At 44.7% G+C, this 21,705-nt stretch overlaps 1 long non-coding RNA gene across 1 annotated transcript in view; it reads right to left on the bottom strand.

The window, feature by feature from the left end:
* Nucleotides 1–21,428, bottom strand: part of LOC143774726 (uncharacterized) — a 42,583-nt gene extending 21,155 nt beyond the window's left edge. The window contains exons 1-2 of the long non-coding RNA XR_013215562.1: nucleotides 21,256–21,428; nucleotides 8,612–8,730 (exon numbers count right to left, since the gene is read on the bottom strand). This is a non-coding gene — a long non-coding RNA (uncharacterized LOC143774726). The remainder of the gene's footprint in view (nucleotides 1–8,611; nucleotides 8,731–21,255) is intronic.
* Between the last annotated feature and the right edge of the window lie 277 nt (nucleotides 21,429–21,705).

Below are 21,705 nucleotides of genomic sequence, written 5' to 3'. Positions count from 1 at the left end.
TTTCCACAGTGAAATCTCAATAAAAGCGCTTGTAACAAAATACTCATTGTATGACCTTAACCTGAGGGCGCAGTCATACAGCTGTATAACACGGATCACATCGCAGGGCTCGGACTGGCCGGCGGCTCACCTGTCCCTAGTGTATTTCTATGTCACACTCTGATGAGGAGAGCTGCCAGCCAATCCGAGCAGTGTGATATGATTGCCGTGTTATTCAGCTGTCTGACTGCACCCTTAGGCTAATTCACGTCCAGGTGCTGACGAATTGTTATTTTTCCCTCGGACAACACTTTGTACCATAAAGTAGAATGGATGTATTCACTCATCATTAAAACCATGGATCTGGTAGTGGGATCGCTGTGAATCAGCGCAGGTCTTGATCTGATCCTATCCGTGGATCAGACTCGGTCATTGAGGTCTATGGGGATCCGTGAGACACAGATGCAGAGTGGAGGCTTCATATTTGCGTCTATTTTGCTTCACGGATGTGTTGCTTAGTGATAAACCGTGATCTTCCTAAGGTTCTTTATTGGCTTGGAAGCAAGGACCCCTCCACACACAGAAGCAAATAGGTACAACTAATGATGACACCTAAGGAGAAATTGATCTGTTTCTCTTCACACAATGGATGTGTGACTGTGGCCTTAGGGATCATGTACACGAGTGTATAAATCAGCAATATTCTGTCTGATTTTTTATGAGATCGCACACAGACAGGAGACTGATCAATTTTATGCTATAGGGCTGTTCAAATAATTTTTTTTTTCAGTGTGACTGTCCACGAGAAAGAAAATGTCAGCATGCACTACTTTCTACCGAGTCTCGGATGAGACTCACACGTTGAAGTCTATGGGTGCGAGAAAAAAACTGATCCACATGGAATATCCAAGTGGCATACAATTTTACCAGATAGACATGTTGTATAGTTGCATATTGTAGGGGAAGATCCATACGGGATCAATTGGTATATAGTTTCTATTCCCCCATAGTGAGAGCACCAACTTGGTTGGAGAATAGGGAAAGAGGGAACTTTAAATGTGGAAAATGTAAATTCTGAAATTATATTCAGAAAACCAAAGCATTTTCTAGTTCGAGTACAGGCAGAATATATCAATGTAGACATTTTTGAAATTGTAATACTGTAGGAGTCATATACTTATTCCAATGTACATGCCCTATTGATTATATAGGGAAAATCAAGCAGGAATAATGGAGGAGAGTGGGGGAGCATGTGGGAGTCATTCTTAATGCACGGGGCACCCCAATCTCGAGGTATGTTAGGAATGTTCGCCATGGAAAATTGGAGGGGACTGGGACCATTTACTTCTACAAAAGGAGGCAAGATGGATTCACCATATGAATAGTGTGTCTCCGGGCGGCCTTAATGAGCAGCTACAATTTGGCTGCTTCTTGTGACTCCACTCTCCTATATAGTGCTCTTTGGTTCACATCCCATGTTTTCTCTGTGTAAACTCTCCTGGAGAAAAACCTGTTGTGTGGGCCCCTTGACCCTAATGGGTTCTGGCTAGTGTTGAGCGATACCGTCCGATACTTGAAAGTATCGGTATCGGAAAGTATCGGCCGATACCGGCAAAGTATCGGATCCAATCCGATACCGATACCCGATACCAATACAAGTCAATGGGACTCAAGTATCGGACGGTATTCCTGATGGTTCTCAGGGTCTGAAGGAGAGGAAACTCTCCTTCAGGCCCTGGGATCCATATTAATGTGTAAAAGAGAGAATTAAAATAAAAAATATTGCTATACTCACCTCTCCGACGCAGCCTGCACCTTACCGAGGGAAGCGGCAGCGTTCTTTGTTTAAAATTCGCGCTTTTCTTTCCTTACGTGAAGTCCCGGCTTTGTGATTGGTTGCGTCGCAGTCACATGGGCGACGCAACCAATCACAGCAAGCCGTGACGTAATTTCAGGTCCTTAAGGATTTTAAAATTACGTCCCGGCTTTGTGATTGGTTGCGTCGCAGTCACATGGGCGACGCAACCAATCACAAGCCGTGACGTCACGGGAGGCTGGACACGCGCGCATTTTAAAATGCGCGCTTGTCCAACCTCCCGTGACGTCCCGGCTTGTGATTGGTTGCTTCGCGGTCAACCAATCACAAGCCGGGAGGCTGGACACGCGCGCATTTTAAAATGCGCGCTTGTCCAACCTCCCGTGACGTCCCGGCTTGTGATTGGTTGCTTCGCGGTCAACCAATCACAAGCCGGGAGGCTGGACACGCGCGCATTTTAAAATGTGACTGCGACGCAACCAATCACAAAGCCGGGACGTAATTTTAAAATCCTTAAGGACCTGAAATTACGTCACGGCTTGCTGTGATTGGTTGCGTCGCCCATGTGACTGCGACGCAACCAATCACAAAGCCGGGACTTCACGTAAGGAAAGAAAAGCGCGAATTTTAAACAAAGAACGCTGCCGCTTCCCTCGGTAAGGTGCAGGCTGCGTCGGAGAGGTGAGTATAGCAATATTTTTTATTTTAATTCTCTCTTTTACACATTTTTACATTAATGTTGTTTCGATACCGATACCCGATACCACAAAAGTATCGGATCTCGGTATCGGAATTCCGATACAGCAAATATCGGCCGATACCCGATACTTGCGGTATCGGAATGCTCAACACTAGTTCTGGCTCTTATCAGTATATTGACATTGGATCTGTTTTAGTTTTCTGTTTATAAAAATAAATACTACCCCCGAGTAGAGAGTTGTTAGTTAAATCCTTGCTAGGATACCTTCCAAAAAGATTGGTGGATACTATAAGTCTGTCATAATTCCTTATAAGAAAGCTGGGTTGCATATGTATTTATTGGATGCACTATTTAGTCAACATCTAAGATGAAAATATTGGGCTATGTGAATGGTTTTATTTGGTGGACCATACTTTTCATTCCACTTGTATCCATCAGGGCACAGGGCTCATGTGCACGGTGGAACGCATCCATCTTGTCCTCTTTATGGAGAACGGATGTTATCTTTTAGTGTCGGTGAGTTCTATGTGCGTATGCGCCGGGTGGACCGCACCTGCGCTCCAAGAGTTGGGGTCTCCCATCTGGGCTCGTATGTGTGAGATGAACCGCAGCTTGCGTCTCATCAGTATTAGGGGGCGGACATTGATACCCCCTGGTACCGGTATGATCTATATACGCGTGCGCCGGGTAGACCACATTTTCGCTCCATGAACACAGGATGTAGATACCAGGATTACCCGGAAGCGATTGAATTTTATGTCTTAAATGGAGGGGCTGAAAGGAGGATAAAGATGGCGGATATCGGCTCCCTGACACATGTGAATGGCATTACCCTCACGCTGTCGTTTTGATGACTTTTGACAAGATAAGTCTTCCCTTTTATGGGATTTATATACGAGTGTGTTCTCCTGAGGAACCAATCTGTGAGGAAACGCCTCGTGAAATGTGCATACTGGCCCTTTCTGTTGTTGGTTTGCATGGGGCAATGGAATCCCTTTGAATGATTGTATTCTAGGTAGTCACATGAGAACGCAGGGTGTAATTTGATTATCTAATCTCTCAGTACAGCATTAGCACTTTAGTTATCTGGGATTTCCAACCCCCATTGTTTGTGGTAGGGGAACTTGTTTTGATGCATATGTTCCTAGATTCTTGGGCAATGTGCAATATAAACGTATAATCAAAAGGTATATTGCACAGTGATTGCTTATGGTGCATATTCTAGGGTACCATTCATATTTGCATTAATATATATTGTGAGACCTGAATAAGGTGCAATGTGAATGTATTATCTAAAAAAACATTGCACAGTGATGATTTATGATGCATACTCTAGGGTACCATTGCTTTTGCATCAATATATACAGTAGATGAGAACTGGGAATATACACAATTATGATATCTGCCTATTCTCAAACATTTTATGATATATGATTTTGGTGTTTGCCTTTGGGCCTCAATATACCTCCCTCTGTGATATATTACACGTACCATATGGTATATGAGAAAACATATTGTACAATACTGCTATATTTCTGTGCATCCTACCTTGGATAGGGCTTTCTAGGGACAGGGAGGGAGAGTCGACGTTGAGCGGGGGTGCGTTTTGCGTTTAAGTTTTTCGCTCCCCTCCTACCCAGAGCCATAACTTTTTTATTTTTTTGTCAATATGCCCATGTGAAGGCTTATTTTTTGCGAGACAAGTTGTACTTTTGACCGACATCATTGGTTTTTGCATGTCATGCACTATAAAAAGGGAAAAAAATTCCAAGTGCGGTGAAATTGCCAAAAAAGTCCAATCACACACTTGTTTTTTGTTTGGCTATTTTGCTAGGTTCAATAAATGCTAAAACTGACCTGCTATTATGATTCTCCAGGTCATTGCGAATTCATAGACGCCAAACATGTCTAAGTTCTTTTTTATCTAAGTGGTAAAAATAAATTCCAAACTTTGCTAAAAAAAAGTAAATAAATTAATAATTGCGCAATTTTCCAATACCCATAGCGTCTCCATTTTTTCGTGATCTGGGGTCGGGTGAGGGCTTATTTTTTGCGTGCCGAGCTGACATTTTTAATGATACCATTTTGGTGCAGATACGTTTTTTTGATTACCTGTTATTGCATTTTAATGCAATGTCGCAGCGACCAAAAAAAGTAATTCTGGCGTTTCAAATTTTTTTCCCGCTACGCCGTTTAGCTATCAGGTTAATCCTTTTTTTATTGATAGAATGCGGCGATACCAAATATGTGTATGTGTGATTTTTTTGTTTTATTTTGAATGGGGCGAAAGGGGGATGATTTAAACTTATATATATTGTAAGGTTGCACTTACTGAGTGTATTGGGGGACACTCGCTTGGGATGGGATTAACGTAGTCAGGCACGATTTTTCACACAAAACAGTCCATCCGGTTTATTAAAGTGTCATAAACCGGGTTATGCACAGTTCATTATATACATTTCTTAGAACACAATAGGAACCAACTGGTGATATTAACTTGCAGCTTTATCTTAAACACTTCATTTACTGCTTTGTCTCAGGGACACTAAACATGCTGGACCTCTCATTTCGCCCAGTTACCATGGGTGTCCGTACGCCGTACAGTTCACCAATGTCCCAAGTCACATACAGCGCATATGACACTGGGTCGCGGTCTCTAAACACGCCGAACCTCACTCTGTTCAGTCACCATGGGAGACCACACAGTTCATAGAACATTACAAGCACCAACAGTCTGTATAGGTACCTGACTTGAGCTCCTGCTCTACCTGCTGACTCCTTGTCAGTCCACTCTTCCTGGGGAAACTGCCTTACGGGGTTCACCAACATGCCTGGCCGGCACACATCAGTCAGTCCAGAGCCACCGAAGGATGGTAGCTTCCCCAACACAGACCATCCAGAACCATAGTTTTACTGTGTGCTATTCAGGACGTCCATCCCACATGGGACCGTCCAACACACTGGCATATGCTCTTCAGGATTCCTACTCCCAGGAAATCCAACACAGGTTGTGCTCTTCAGGAAGCCTACTCCCAGGTCTTCCAACACAGGTTGCCCAGTGTGCTATTCAGGACGTCCATCTCACATGGGACCATCCAACACACTGGCATGTGCTTTTCAGGAATCACACATGTGGCCTGTCCAGGTGCTATTCAGGACTTCGTCCAACACCCCAGGCATGTGACCTGTCCGGTTGCTATTCTGTTGTGAACTCTGTTTTCAGGCTCCCTCTTGTGGTCACAGGTGGTATTGTGTGACTTTTTGTTTTGGGCTCCCCCTGGTGGCTTTGTTTGTTATCCTGCGGGTCTGTGGCTGATCAGCTGCCTCGTTATTCACTTGGGAGTTTCCTATTTAGCTCTGTTTCACTTCCACTTGTTGCCGGCTGTCAATGTACTCAGTGCTATTCTGATTACTCCTGATTATCTTCGGTTTCAGTGTCTTCAGGAGAAGCTAAGTTCTGTTTAATTATTTTTTGCTCATCAGTCTGCAATATGATTTCTGTGTATGATGAGTTTAGTCCAGCTTGCTAATATGTGATTTCTTCTGCTGGTTTGCTCTGGGGTACAGAGTTGCTTTCCCCGCACCGTTAGTTGGTGCGGGGGCTCGAGCGATCTCTACGTGGATATTTTGAATAGGGTTTTTAATTGACCGCACAGTTCCCTTTCTATTTTCTGCTTTCTAGTGTTAGCGGGCCTCATTTGCTAAATCTAATTTCATCTCTGCGTTTGTGCTTTCCCCTTAACTCACCGTTAATATTTGTGGGGGGCTATTCTATATCTTTGGGGTCATTTCACTGAGGCAAGTGAGGACTTTCGTTCCCTCTAGGAATAGTCAGTTTCTCAGGCCGTGAAGAGACGTCTAGGATTTTCAGGTAACGTTCCACGGCTGCCTATAGTTGTTTGCGGATAGGATCAGGTTGCGGTCAATTCAGTTACCACTTCCCCAGAGTTTGTAGTCGGTTTAGTTACTTAGCTAGTCCTACTTGCGATCCTTGCCACTAGGATCATAACACTATTCAGGACGTCAGTCCAACACCCCAGGCCACCAGGTCTGAAGCCCCACCATGTGCTTTTCAGGACTCCTACTCCCAGGAAATCCAACACAGGCTTCCAGGACCTTGCACCATTAGCATGTGCTCTTCAGGACTCCTACTCCCAGGAAATCCAACACATACTTCCAGGACCTTCACCACTCAGGTCCAAACACTGGAACCACACAGGAACATGTGACCCACACCCTGGTCACATTTTATACCCTTAACCACTCCCCTGGGTGGGAGTGTGGATGTGTGGCTAGCTTGTCCCGCCCATCTCAAACAACTAGCCTAGTAAGTCTCCCTTACAACTACACCATACATATACACACTCTTGAGGGACTACAGGTCCCAGAACAACAACATTACATCAGACTTACCACGCAGACTCCCTCTGCGACACATATCAGCCACTCATAATTCTGCCAGTCACTGTTTTACCACCATTATAACAACAAACATGCCTTCATGCATATCCCAAGGAGCGCACACAGCGCCCTCTAGCTGCCAAAGGGGTCACTGCATCACAATATATATTTTTTTTCGTATTTTTTTAAACATTTTTTTTTACCTTTGCCATGCTTCAATAGCCTCCATGGGAGGCTAGAAGCTGGCACAGCTCGATCGGCTCTGCTACATAGAAGCGATGATCAGATCGCCCCTATGTAGCAGAATTACTGCATTGCTATGAGCGCCGACCACAGGTTGAGGCTCACAGCAATCCGGCATCAACAAATCAATAGACCTCTGGTTGTCATGCCGACGCATTGCTGACCCCCGATCATGTGACGGGGGGCAGCGAAGCGGTCATTTCCGGCCCGATGGCCGGAAGCGCTAGTTAAATGCCGCTGTCAGTGTTTGACAGCGGCATTTAACTAGTTAATAGTGGCGTGTGGATCGTGATTCCACTCGCCACTACTGCGGTTACATGTCAGCTGTGCAAAACAGCTGACATGTCCCGGCTTTGATGCAGGCTCACCGCCGGATCCCGCATCAAAGCGGGGGTTCTGATCTCGGACGTACTATCCAGTCCGAGGTGAGAAAGGAGTTAAAAGTTATGTTTTATATGATTTGAGCACTATTAGGTGAAATGACAAGATACAATAGCTAATCAGCAGCCAGTCAACAAATGGCAGCCATTGAACATTAATTCAAAGACAATAAGGGTCAACAGTCATGAACTCTAACTCATGTCCCTGGGCCTACTGAAATATGTCTGGCTAATTCAGTTTAAATGCCGTGTCGCCACATATACAGTAAACACACCACTCATATATTAGACACATACAACACATACCACTTACATATCAACACACACAGCACACATCATATTATGCAAGACAGGTGGGCACATCATAAACATCACTAATCCTCAATACTTGCCTGCATATTTACTTCTGGAGCCACAGGTCCACCATGGGCCTAAGTTCCATCCAGTTTCCAACAAAGCCCCACCCATGTTTTGATGCTAAGCTCCACCTTCAAAATCATGCCCTTTTTACTTGATTTTTTGCCCTGAACTATACCTGTGGTCCTGCATATGCCACAGGTCATTAAGAGCCCAGCTGTAATGACAAGATGACTGGGTCAGAGTATCTCATAAATGTCACGTCTTGCGGGGTCTCTTGATATGCAGTGTCTAATACTTAGTAAATGTATTTAATTAAAGAACAACCTGTGGGTGAACTGGTAACTGGGTCATTGGCTTCCAAGACTTAATTTCTCAATTTTTTCAGCTGGTAACTGGGTCATGGGCTTCCAAGACTAAATTTCTCAATTTTTTCAGCTGGTAACTGGGTCATGGGCTTCCAAGACTAAATTTCTCAATTTTTTCAGCTGGTAACTGGGTCATGGGCTTCCAAGACTTATTTTCTCAGTTTTTTCAACTGGTAACTGGGTCATGGGCTTCCAAGACTTATTTTCTCAGTTTTTTCAGCTGAAGTAGATGAATTGCTGCAATGAAGTCTGTGTGCTCTGAGTTGAGTAGAACAGTTTAATTTTCTGGCATTAACACCATACATAGTATATTAACATTGCCCTTCAAGCAAACATCCTTTCTTTTATAGAACTTACATATACTTACTTGTATCTTTAGGATCTTTCAGTTTTTGAATATTGAAATACACCAATAAAGCGCAACACGCCAGTAAGGGAATAATAAGTAATAGCTTAAGTGATGGCCACCTCATCATTGCAGGACACCTGAAAAACAACACAAACCAACTTTATGTTACAAAAAGTGTCAAGACTCGTCTTCTGTTCTTTATACAGTTTTCCCTTTTTGTCAGGGTTCAGGAATTATTGGGTCTACAGCACTATTTTTGCCATGACAGACTGGTTGCTAGTCTTAAACCCATTCTTGTGATCAAGAGAGCAGCATGCAACAAGATCATGTAGCAAATCTTGAAAACTGTTCCTTCCACTCATAACAATGCTGAATCTCTACTAAAACTAGTATCTACCTCTAAAATAGAAAACATCTATGTGCATTCACAGCAAGGTTTTAGGTAGGAGTGGAAAAAAATGCTGCTAAGTAAGAATGCTTACAAAAATACAAGTGTTAGTAGTTCATTTTTATTAACCAACAAAATTCAAAGTGTATGATCAAAATTAGATGTGAGCGAACCCGAACTTAAAAGTGAACACAAACTTCTGCCGAGAAAGACAGAGAGAGAGAGATTTTGCAGCTCCAAAGTTAAGGTCCCCATTGTTTTCAATGGGATTCGGGTTCTGGTACCTGAACCGAACTTTAAAATAAAGTTCAGGACGTGTAACAGAAATCATACTTCCATGGGTCTGCTCATTCCTACTAAAAATAAAATCTAAATCAAATCATTTGGTGTAACTAAAGCAAAAAAAGCACTTCTCTTTGAGAAAGCAATCACGAAACGTGCGTTGGGGCAGAGTTGAGAGTGTACGATTTCTGTAGACCATGGGTAAGCAGTGCATTTGGCATTAGTTTTCTCTGGTACATGCATGTAAATGGGTGTTCTTGGATGCATTATCATCACTTGTTTTAAACAATTCCTATGGATTATCTAAATGTAGAGAACATCTCTACATTTGTTGTTATTGCACCTGAGTTTAATGTAACCTATGCTTTTCCTCTGGGCATCACTGTTGATGGACATTCTTCCATCATGTTTTTTCCTCCTTTACCATGATACTATAAATGTACTGTAATTTTTAATATGTCCTATGTGAGGCAGTGACAGGTACTATATGTGTGGGGCGATATATATCCCCCAGGATGCACACAGAAGCGAATTGAGGTCGCTAGAGTGAATTGCAGTCACAAGCACAACCATGATTGCAGTGCAAAATAAAAGTAAGTTTGGTCTTGGACAAGCAATTTGCCCGAGGCAGATTTATGAAAACCCAGCATGGTCTTTTATTTTTGGAGCGAACTACAGGATGGTAGGGGGGCAGTTCACTCCCTCCAGACCGGGTCTTACAAGTGGCCCAGATTCCATTAAAAAACACTGCAGCAAAGGGTTGGGTGTGTCAGTCTTGGTTTGCAAACTGCAGAGCGGTGGCTCTGCAAGGCTCAGCCTGTGTTGAGTAACACGGAGCCAAGCGAAGCCAAAGGCCTGGTACCCCTCAGTGTGACATGGTGGTACAGTCGCCCACGGCAACCAGTCTTGGATACGGACAGTCTTGATTCCCGACTGCGAGGATACCATTTGTTTTCCATTTGTGAGTACGTTGGACATTAAAGACTCTTTGTTGGGAACTTTCATGTGGTCAATGCCAGTCTGTCATGCTGCACCAACTCCGCTGCACTACATATAGTTGGAGAATGCAGGCAGTGTGAACTAAAGCAAAGCCCGCTGCATGTCAGGCCTGCTACACTACAGCTCAAGCCTGCTGACAAGGTGGAGGAAATACTCAAGCAGTTGGCGATCACGCAGCAGCTGCAGTTTCAGCGGCAACAACAAGAGCAATGGCAGCAGGAGCAGCATCAAATGCAGCAGCACAATCATCAGCAGATTGCTTCCCTGATTAGCTGCAGCAGATTGCTTTCCTGAGAGACCTCCACACCAGCGACCCCTTTCTGTTCAGAGGCATGGTACAAAGTCGGGTCAGCATTGAGGAAGATGAGTCCTGAGGACAATTTAGAGGCTTTCATCACCGTGTTTGAGCTCACAGCAGAGCAGGAGAGCATGCCAACGACCCAATGGGCTGAAATGGTGGCCACCTTCATGAAGGGAGATGCCCAGAAGGCCTACCTGGACCTCAGTCAGGATGATGCACTGGACTATGAGAAGTTGAGAGGTAAGATCCTTGCCTGACTGGGGGTTAACTCATATGTGCGGGCTCAGCGGGTGTACCAGTGGTTTTTGCAGAGTCTCATCCCGGCAGGTCTCAGGCATATGACTTGCTGCAGCTGATAAAAAAATGGCTCCAGCCTGAGACCTTAACCCCTTTCCAGATAGTAGAGAGGGTGGTGGTAGACCGGCTGGTGAGAGCTCTGTCAGCAGCCATACAGCATTGGGTGAGGTAAGGGAACCCGGGCACTCTGGACCAGGTGGTTGGTCTGGTTGAGTGGTATACGGCCACTCAGGACTTTTTATGGGACACTGCACCACTTTGGCTGTCACGTCAGGCACCGCCAGCCCAGGAGCCTGGGAAAAGTCCATGAACCTCTGTTGGGGCTAATTAGAACTGAGCCCATACTGAGGGGGTACCCCAAAGTGAGGGTGACAAAAGTCCTGTTTCCCCTAAACTGGTCCCGAGGTCCACTCTTTTCACTACTATTAGGTGTTGGCAATGCCAAGGGCCCAGACATATGGCTGCCAACTGCCCCCAGGTAGCTGAACCTATGGACTGCGGGTTTATGCACAGAGTCTCTATGTATGCCCAGCCCTTCTGCACTGCAACTACAGGCACTGCCAGGAGCGAACCTCAACTGTGCCAGGTACTCATCAACAGGTACCAAATGGAGGCTCTCTTGGACTTGGGGAGCTTAGTAATTCTGGTCCATGAATCACTTGTTGCCGGGGACAACCCCAATGGATGGAAAGTGGTGATGGTGGGTATACATGGGGAACTCCCAGAGTATCCAGCCGCAGAGGATCATTTTTCCAAACCGTGTGGAGAAATAAAACATGTGGGATTGGTGAAGACCCTAACACCAGGGTTAACCCTCCCAAGGTAAATGTTATTCCTTGCGTGGAACCCAAAGATCCTGAGTCAGGGATACCAGCCGTAGGGGTCGCCAACCTAGGGACAAAGTGTAACCCCAATAGGTTTCCCCTATACGTATTGGCAGGAAAGGTCGAGGAGACTCCACCGATCCCCGAGCTGGAATTGTCCCCTGGTAAGTTCAGGACAGCTCAGCTCCAGGATCCCACTCTGGTCCGAGCACGAGAAAGGGTGATAGAAAGAAATGGAGTGGCTCAGCAAGTGGGTGCCGAGCCAGTTTTCTCCTGAATGGCTATCCACCAGGATTTGTTATACAGGGTAGGTAAAATCCAGGATGAAGTGGTGGAACAACTGGTAGTGCCCCAATTCTACCCTCGGGCAGTGCTCAAAATGGCTCACACCCACATACTGGGAGGGCACTTGGGGGCCAAAAAGATGCAGGAGCACATACTGCAGCTTATTTTTTTATCTGGGATTTATGCTGAGGTCCAGAGGTATTGTGAGTCCTGTCCCGTGTGTCAACTTACCACACCCACTGCGAATTTCCAGAGTCCACTGATGCCTCTACCCATTATAGAGGTACCATTTGAGTGGATAGCAATTGATCTGGTGGGGCCTATAGTGAAGTCCGCCTATGGCCATCAACATATTCTGGACATAGTGGACTATGCCACGCGGTACCCAGAGGCGATCCCCCTTCACCACACCTCAGCAAAACTAATAGCCCGCGAGCTGTTTGTAATGTTTTCGCCTTGGGCTTCCAAAGGAGATCCTTACGGATCAGGGGACTCCTTTTATTTTCAAGGTGACCCGGGAGCTATGTAAGCTGCTCCAGATTAAACAGCTACATTCGTCGGTGTACCACCCACAAACTGACGGGTTGGTGGAAAGGTTTAACAAGATCCTCAAGTCAAAGCTCAAAAAGGTGGTCTCCAGAAACAGGAGGGATTGGGACATGTTATGCCCTATTTGATGTTCGCTATCCGCGAGGTACAACAAGCCTCCACTTTGAATTGTTGTATGGCAGGCATCTGAGAAGGTTGCTCAACGTAGCTAAAGAGACATCTGAACAGGAACAAACTCCACATAGGAGTGTGATCTAGCAAGTGGCAAGCATGTAGGACCAGATTGCGGCAGTCAGGCCCATAGTAAAGGAGCATCTGATGGATGCCCAGGCTGCGCAGAGCTGCACATATAATCAAAGAGCCACGGTCAGGACCTTTAAGGAAGGGGACCGGGTGTTGGTACTAGTGCCCAGTACAGAGAGTAAACTCATGGCCAAGTGGAAAGGGCCATATGAGATTCGGGGGAAGGTGGGAGAAGTGAATTATAGAGTGTACCAGAGAAAGAGAAAATCTGAACAACTGTATCATGTCAACCTGCTAAAAGCCTGAAAGGACCGGGAATGTTTTGGTCATGAACCCTCTGTCACTGGCCAAGGATGCAGTCTTGGGTGAGGTTGTGATGCTCTCACAAAACAGCAGCGACAGGAGGCTTGGTTCTGGTGCAACAGAATACGGACACATTCTCAGAGCTGCCGGGGTGGACTTCGGTGATCCGGCATGACATTGTCACCGAGCCCCTGGTAAGGGTACAGATGGAACAGTACAGAGTTCCAGAAGCCCAGAGGCAAGCCATCGCGGCCGAAGTGAAGCAATTGCTTCAGCTGGGAGTCATTGAGGAATCCCAGAGTGAGTGGGCTAGCCCCATTGTACTAATTCTTGTAATGACTTCAGGAAATTAAATGAGGTGTCAAAGTTTGACCGCTATCCAATGCCCTGGGTGGACGAGCTAATTGACTGGGGGAGGCCCAGTACTTTACCATGCTCGATCTCACCAAAGGTTATTAGCAGGTCTCACTGACAGAATTGGCAAAAGATAAGACCCTATTTATAATGCCAGAGGGTCTGTATCATTGTCATCTTTGATTTTGGATTGCATTGGACTCTGACCACTTTCCAGAGGCTGATGGACATAGTTTAGAGCCTCACGGGAAGTATGCATCGGCATACTTAGATGACATAGTCATCTGCATTCATTCAGCTAGGCCCTTGGTCCCTTATGCTGGCATCCTCAGAATGTCAAATATGTATTTCCCTTGATGGAGCTATAGTGCCTTGGCTGTTGTTCTATAGAGCTTCTCCCTGCAGAAGGATAGAGATCCCTTTTTATACCCACAGCTGTCCTCCAGGCCATCATCCACAGGTCAGGGGGAGGTGCAATTAGGTTAATTCTCATTGTTTGAGTATTTAATCAATCTAAATAGTTTGTCCTTCACTGTTTTGCAAGCAAACAAGCTATGTGGACTTATACAATGGGCAATCAACATATTAGCAAACATCGATTGTTCAATGATCCTGCGTCCCTGCACTCCAAAGATAGCAACACAAACTCTAGGAGCTGATATAATAGGTAAGCAGCAGCCATTTAGCAATTCACAAACATCAATTCAAGAGTCAATCTTCAGACTCATATGAACAATAGTTTGTCTCTTGACCCACCAAAGAAAATCACATCAATTCAAGAGTCAAAGTTCAGACTCATAAGAACAATTAGCCTATGTTTCCTCGCCTACTGAAAATATATGTCTGACATAATTAAGATTAAATGATGTGACATAACACAGATGATAGCTCTTAATGACATTGGCTGTATGTTTGGGGTTGTTCTGCAAAATAAATGTAGAGCCAATCAGACACCTCACTGATGGTATTGCATCATGGATAAACATTTATTTATCAGCAATGGAGAGTGGAGACACCATTAATCTTGGCCAAAATCCCCCAGTCCATTTGCTGAAATGCAGCCCCAAACTTGTGAAGAATCTCCACCACGCATAACCATTGCCTGCAGACACTCATTATTGTACCACTCTCTAGCTCTTTAGCAAGTAAAATAAAACTGCCCTCTTTTACAACCAAATGTTTCAAATTTTTACTCTTTGGTACAGAAAAGCTGGAGAGGTGTGCATGATCTGTCTTTCATCTGCTGCACTAGGTTTTCTTGCCTGACCACTGCATTCACAGTCCTCAAAGCTGCCCTGGCCAATGTGTTGTTGTCCTCAAAGCTGAGACATACAGAAAGATATTTATCCATCATGCAATAACATCAGGGAGGCGTTTGATTGGCTCAAAATTTATTCTGCAGCAGGATAATGATTCCATACATACAGCCATTTTCATTAAGAAATATCTGCAGCATAAAGAAGAACAAAATGCCATAGAAGTGATGATATGGCCACCAAAGAGCCCTGATCACAACATCATCGAGTCTGTCTAGTATTCCTTGAGGAGACAGAAGGATTTGCACAAGCTTCATACACAGAAGATCTGTGGTTATTTCTCCGTAATGTTTGGAACAACTTCCCTGCTGTGTCCTTTCAAAAAATGTATACAAGTGTACCTAGAAGAACTGATGCTTTAATGCTGTCTTGAAGGCAAATGGTAATCACACCAATATTGATGTGATTTAGATTTGTTTTTGTTTTTTCATTCACTTTGAATTTTGTTAATTCATAAAATAAACTATTAACATTTTTATTTTTATAACAGTTCTTACTTTCCAGCATTTTATGCCTAAAACTTGTTCATGCTACTGTATATGTAGTGTAGGTGTACAGTACAGTAAACATATGGTTTATATTTATATTGGGTGTAAATATTTATATATAGTGTATGTCCATATGTGTATTCGATACAGTTGAAACCAAAAGTTTTGAAGTTGACAGAAATTATGATTTTTACAATCTTTGATGCTTCACTGTTTCTAGATCTTTGACAGATGTTTTTATTGCATACTGAAATACAATTAGGGATTGTTCACACGGTGCTTTTTTTTTGTCCCCCACATTTTTCAATGGAGAAAACACTACAGTTTACAGTACCTGCAAAATGAATGAGATTTCTGAAATCTGATGCACACGCTGATTATTTTTTCCTTGCCGATTTTTCAAATCTGTAGCTTGTTAATTCCGACCACACAAATATGCAAAAAGCGCATATACATATTAATTTTGGCTAGAGACATATTGATATCAGTCTCTCCAACAGTATATGGAAAAGTAAGTTGATTGGGTTACTCCAGTATAATTACCTACTGTACATATGACTAACAAAGTATTCACTACAACATTAACACATATAATATAAAATGCATTTCATTAAACAAAATTAAAAACATTATTGAACATAGTTCACAAACAAGAGGTTCAAATAGGAAGGATCAAGCAATAATTTAAGAATGGTAAATCCTAGTAAACAGGATCAGTTTCACTTCTATGGCATAGGAAAGATGTCTGCCATTCATATACATAGTGTAATATTGACGCAAGTGGAAAAAAGGCGAAACCATTCTTCTGAAGATAATAAAGTGTCGTTGCTTACCCATAAAGTAGTATAAGGACCACCACGAGCACTCCGATATGCGTTTCACAGGAGGAGTGTCAAGTGGAGCTTCTCAATTCATTCAACATTTTTGCTGTATTTTTCACCCATTCGAATGAAAAATGCAAGTAAAAACACAGTGCAAATGCACACAAAAATGCATCAAATACATATCTAAAGTATATAAATAAACCAGAGCAGACTGCTGGAAGTTTAAAGGAGATTTCCAAGAATGTGAAAGCATGACCTCTGTCATGTTTTCACAAAGCAATTTTTTCAACAGCCTCTGTCTGTGCGCAGTCAGCCAAAGAGAAGATTTATTTATTTTGGGGTCACAGTCCTTCTCTGCTCATGGAGCAGACTATATTGCTCTTCTATCAGTTGAGACACAGGTTTCGAGAGTTGTGTTTCCCCAGGCTGTAGCCCATCCTGACATGTGAATAGGAAGTGATACCATTTGAATTGTATGACAGTCAGTAGCGTAGCTACCAGGGGGCAGAGGGTGCGGGCGCCCCGGGCCCGGTGCTCTGAGGGGGCCCACCTGTAGCGCGCCGATACAGTTATATTCTGTGGCAGAGCAGGGAGAACCACTCACCCTGCTCTGCCACTATGGGGCCCCTGAGGAGGTGCCAGCAGTGTGCCCCCCGCCCGTCATCGCATGGTCAGCTGTATCGGCATCTAGCCAATACAGCTGACCGCGGTGATGAGGGAAGGAGCGCTGTGCTGTGCTCCTTCTCCCATCATCCCCCACGTCATCTGACAGCGGGTGCGATGACGTCACTGCCCGGTGCCCCCTGTCAGGAGATGAGCGGGAGCAGGGAGCGCCGCTGGAACAAGCAGGAAGAGAGGTAAGTATTTATTGTTTTTTATGGGGGTGCTGTCTTATATACTGGATCTGCCTATGGGAGGGGGGCTGCCTTATATACAGGATCTGCCTATGGGGGGTGCTGCCTTATATATAGGATCTGCCTATGGGGGTGCTGCCTTATATACGGGATCTGCCTATGGGGGGGTGCTGCCTTATATGCAGGATCTGCCTATGGGGGTGCTGCCTTATATGCAGGATCTGCCTATGGGGTGCTGCCTTATATACAGGATCTGCCTATGGGGGGTGCTGCCTTATATACAGGATCTGCCTATGCGGATGCTGCCTTATATGCAAGATCTGCCTATGGGGGTGCTGCCTTATATACAGGATCTGCCTATGGGGGGTGCTGCCTTATATACAGGATCTGCCTATGGGGGTGCTGCCTTATATACAGGATCTGCCTATGCGGGTGCTGCCTTATATGCAAGATCTGCCTATGGGGGTGCTGCCTTATATACAGGATCTGCCTATGGGGGGTGCTGCCTTATATACAGGATCTGCCTATGGGGGTGCTGCCTTATATACAGGATCTGCCTTTGGAGGGTGGTGCTGCCTTATATACAGGATCTGCCTTTGGGGTGGTGCTGCTTTATATACAGGATCTGCCTATGGGGGGGTGCTGCCTTATATACAGGTAGGGGGGTGGTGCTGCCTTATATACAGGATCTGCCTATGGGAGTGCTGCCTTATATATAGGATCTGCCTATGGGGGTGCTGCCTTATATATAGGATCTGCCTATGGGGGGTGCTGCCTTATATACTGGATCTGCATATGGGGGGTGCTGCCTTATATACAGGATCTGCCTATGGAGGTGCTGCCTTATATACAGGATCTACCTATGGGGGGTGCTGCCTTATATACAGGATCTGCCTATGGGGGTGCTGCCTATGGGGGGTGCTGCCTATGGGGGATCTGCCTATGGGGGGTGCTGCTTAATATACAGGATCTGCCTATGGGGGGTGCTGCCTTATATACAGGATCTGCCTTTGGGGGGGGGTGCTGCCTTAAAAACAGGATCTGCCTTTGGGGTGGTGCTGCCTTATATACAGGATCTGCCTATGGTGGTGCTGCCTTATATACAGGATCTGCCTATGGGGGTGCTGCCTTATATACAGGATCTGCGTATGGGAGGTGCTGCCTTATATATAGGATCTGCCTATGGGGGGTGCTGCCTTATATACTGGATCTGCCTATGGGGGGTGCTGCCTTATATACTGGATCTGCCTATGGGGGTGCTGCCTTATATACAGGATCTACCTATGGGGGTGCTGCCTTATATACAGGATCTGCCTATGGGGTGCTGCCCTATATACAGGATCTGCCTATGGGGGGTGCTGCCTTATATACAGGATCTGCCTTTGGGGTGGTGCTGCCTTATATACAGGATCTGCCTATGGAGGGTGCTGCCTTATATACAGGATCTGCCTTTGGGGGTGGTGCTGCCTTATATACAGGATCTGCCTATGGGGGTGCTGCCTTATATATAGGATCTGCCTATGGGGGGTGCTGCCTTATATACAGGATCTGCCTATGGGGGTGCTGCCTTATATACAGGATCTGCCTATGGGGGGTGCTGCCTTATATATAGGATCTGCCTTTGGGGGAGAGCTGCCTTATATACAAGATCTGCCTATGGGGGGTGCTGCCTTATATACAGGATCTGCCTGTGGGGGGGTGCTGCCTTATACTACAGGGTCTGCCTATGGGGGTGCTGCCTTGTATTATATTGAGGACTATCTGGCACATTATACTATATGGAGGTTATCTATGGGGGGCATCATTCAGTGTGGAGATTACAGTGAAGGAGCCATCATACAGTGTTGGAGCCATCAAACAGTTTGGAGGCTACTAAGCAGTCAGTATACTGTGTGGGTGGTACTATACAGTGAGGGGGCATACTGTATATAAGAGAGCATCATGCTGTGCATAGGGGAGCTATACAGGGGGGTGACTCGGGACATTATTAAATGTAAACTGAGCACTTATTGTTATAGGGGAACTCAGGTTACTGTGACTATCAAAGGGGCACACAGGGCATTTTGACTTTCTAGGGGGCAAAATGTGGGCACTGTTTTCAAGGGCACTTCCACTCGGCATTACTACGTATATTATAGAGGGTTACTAGGGGGAATTTAGAGGGCACAGAGAATCACACAGCAGGTGCAGTAATAGGGACACTTACGGCAGCAGCGGCTCAGTATTGGGGTATCAGGTGCAGTAATAGGGACACATATGGCAGCAGCGGCTCAGTATTGGGGTATCAGGGGCAGTAATAGGGACACATACGGCAGCAGCGGCTCAGTATTGGGGTATCAGGTGCAGTAATAGGGACACATACGGCAGCAGTGGCTCAGTATTGGGGTATCAGGGGCAGTAATAGGGACACATATGGCAGCAGCGGCTCAGTATTGGGGTATCAGGGGCAGTAATAGGGACACATACAGCAGCAGCGGCTCAGTATTGGGGTATCAGGTGTAGTAATAGGGACACATGGCAGCAGCGGCTCAGTATTGGGTATCAGGGGCAGTAATAGGGACACATACGGCAGCAGCGGCTAAGTATTGGGGTATCAGGTGCAGTAATAGGGACACATACAGCAGATGCTCAGTATTGGGGTATCAGAGGCAGTAATAGGGACACATACAGCAGCAGTGGCTCAGTATTGGGGAATCAGGGGCAGTAATAGGGACACATACGGCAGCAGCAGCTCAGTATTGGGGTATCAGCAGGATGAGGAGTTTGTGCAGGTTGGGAATAGCTGTGATGGAGCTAGAATATGAGAAGTGAAATGTGTCTTTGTTGTAATCTTTGCAGCCGAGTCATTGCTGGAAGAAGTTGTCATGTCGGTCTGGGCCAAATGGAAAAGACTGGAAAAGTGAATGATTCCATCAGAAAGCACGTCAGCGGTAAGTCACTATCTGTAACTGTGCTGTGATCTATGTTCTGTAGGACTGCTATCTACCACTGACCATATGGCAGTAATATCAGTATTGGTCTTTATATAGAGACTATTTTCAATAACAGCGCGGTCATCTGCTGAGGTTCTCCTCCACTATTAGGGCGCATCACCGAGTTGTAATCAAGGTTACCTGGTTAGGGGCCCACTCAGAAGCTTTCCCCCCCCCCCCCGAACCAAAACCCTAGCTACGCCTAGTGATTATTTTATCGCATTCTTGGATAACCCTTTTCAATAGAACTAGTGTTGTCCTATTGGTCGTAAATGAGATACCCCACAACATGCGGCAACACCAATATACTTAGCTGGCACAACTTGCTAGGGCATCGCTACTTCCTCCATTGCCGTCACTGCCCAGTCAGTGGAACAATGCCTGGCAGCAGAGGCAGATGTCGCTGGGGCAGAGTGTAGTGTATATATAGTGCATGTGTATATATTAGTGTAGCTTATGTGTGGTAGGGCCACATGTCTGCCGTTCCTCACTAAAAAGGCAATCTGTTGTTAAGTTTTATCCCACCCTTGACTTTAACAATTTTTTTCAGAGAATCTATTTATTAAAGTGTAACTATTATTTTGTAAAAGCAGCTCTGAATAGTGTGGATAATCAGGGATGTCCGAGTCCATATCCCCCACTAGTTGGTCAAAATATTATTCTGAAGTGCTGAGCTCCTACGTGAGCTGCCCTCACAGAGTTGTGTACGGGTTAAATAGTAAGTCTGTGGACCTGTATACAGCTCTACGAGAGTATACACTTAACTATTGAGCCTGTACACTGTTCTGGGCACACAGCTCCTCCAGGAGATGCACACTTCAGGGTGTTGTAGTGACCAACTGTGGGAAGGGGTCTATGCAATATATAAAAACTTTCCCAAAATTACAGATGTACTTAAATCATAATATTTGAAGATTGTCTTATATTATTATCTCTGCTAAGAGAATACACAGATATTTAATATGCTACGTTTATAATCAAACTTCTCCACATTCATTTTTATGTTTAGCTCCTTATTCTTCACTTTTTACGCTTTCTTTGGGTGCTTAGATTTATACATTTTGTATATATAATACCCTGTAATCTAATAAACAAATAGAAAGCACAATTATCAACCAATCCAATCCCACAACAAGCTGCAAGTGCAAGGTGTAATCTTTGTAAATTGAAAGAATGTTTTTTTGTATATGTATAATATGTTTTTTTAGTATATACAGGTACATGCAAATAGTAATATACAAAAAAAATGCAATAAATTAAGCAAACCCACTCTCAAATATGAGATCTCTCCTGTAATTGGAGCCTCTTGCCAGGCAAACATATACATGAAGCAAAATACATATATCATTTTGTGGCATTTTCTGCAAAATTTGCTATACTTACTTTAATAAAGTACTTCTTAAGAGAGTATTCTGCTTGCACAGATATCACTATTTCCTATTTAATCTTGTGCATGTATTCCCTCTTTGTCCTTTGGAGCTGTAACTGATGAAGGTGTGGTCTGCAAGATAAGGCAAATTTCAAAGTGTTGAATACTTTGTACTGGTCAGAGATATGAATATTGTATTATTGTGCAAGCGATTATGTATTGCAGCATGCTCAGAAAGTCAAGAACATTCATAATATTTAAAGGGCAGCACATTGGCTCAGTGGTTAGCACTTTTGCTTTATATCGCTGGCGCCCTGGGTTTAAGGACAACATCTGTAATGAGTTTTTTTGTGTTCTCCCTGTGTTTGTGTGGGTTTCCTCCGGGTTCTCTGGTTTTCACTCACATTCCAAAGAAATACTGATAGGGAATTTACATTGTGAGCCCCAATGAAGACAGTGATGAT

This window comes from Ranitomeya variabilis, chromosome 1 (assembly GCF_051348905.1).
Source record: "Ranitomeya variabilis isolate aRanVar5 chromosome 1, aRanVar5.hap1, whole genome shotgun sequence".
Lineage (NCBI taxonomy): Eukaryota > Metazoa > Chordata > Amphibia > Anura > Dendrobatidae > Ranitomeya > Ranitomeya variabilis.
Note: the sequence above shows the minus strand (reverse complement) of the source record. Positions and strands in the feature narration are given on the sequence as shown.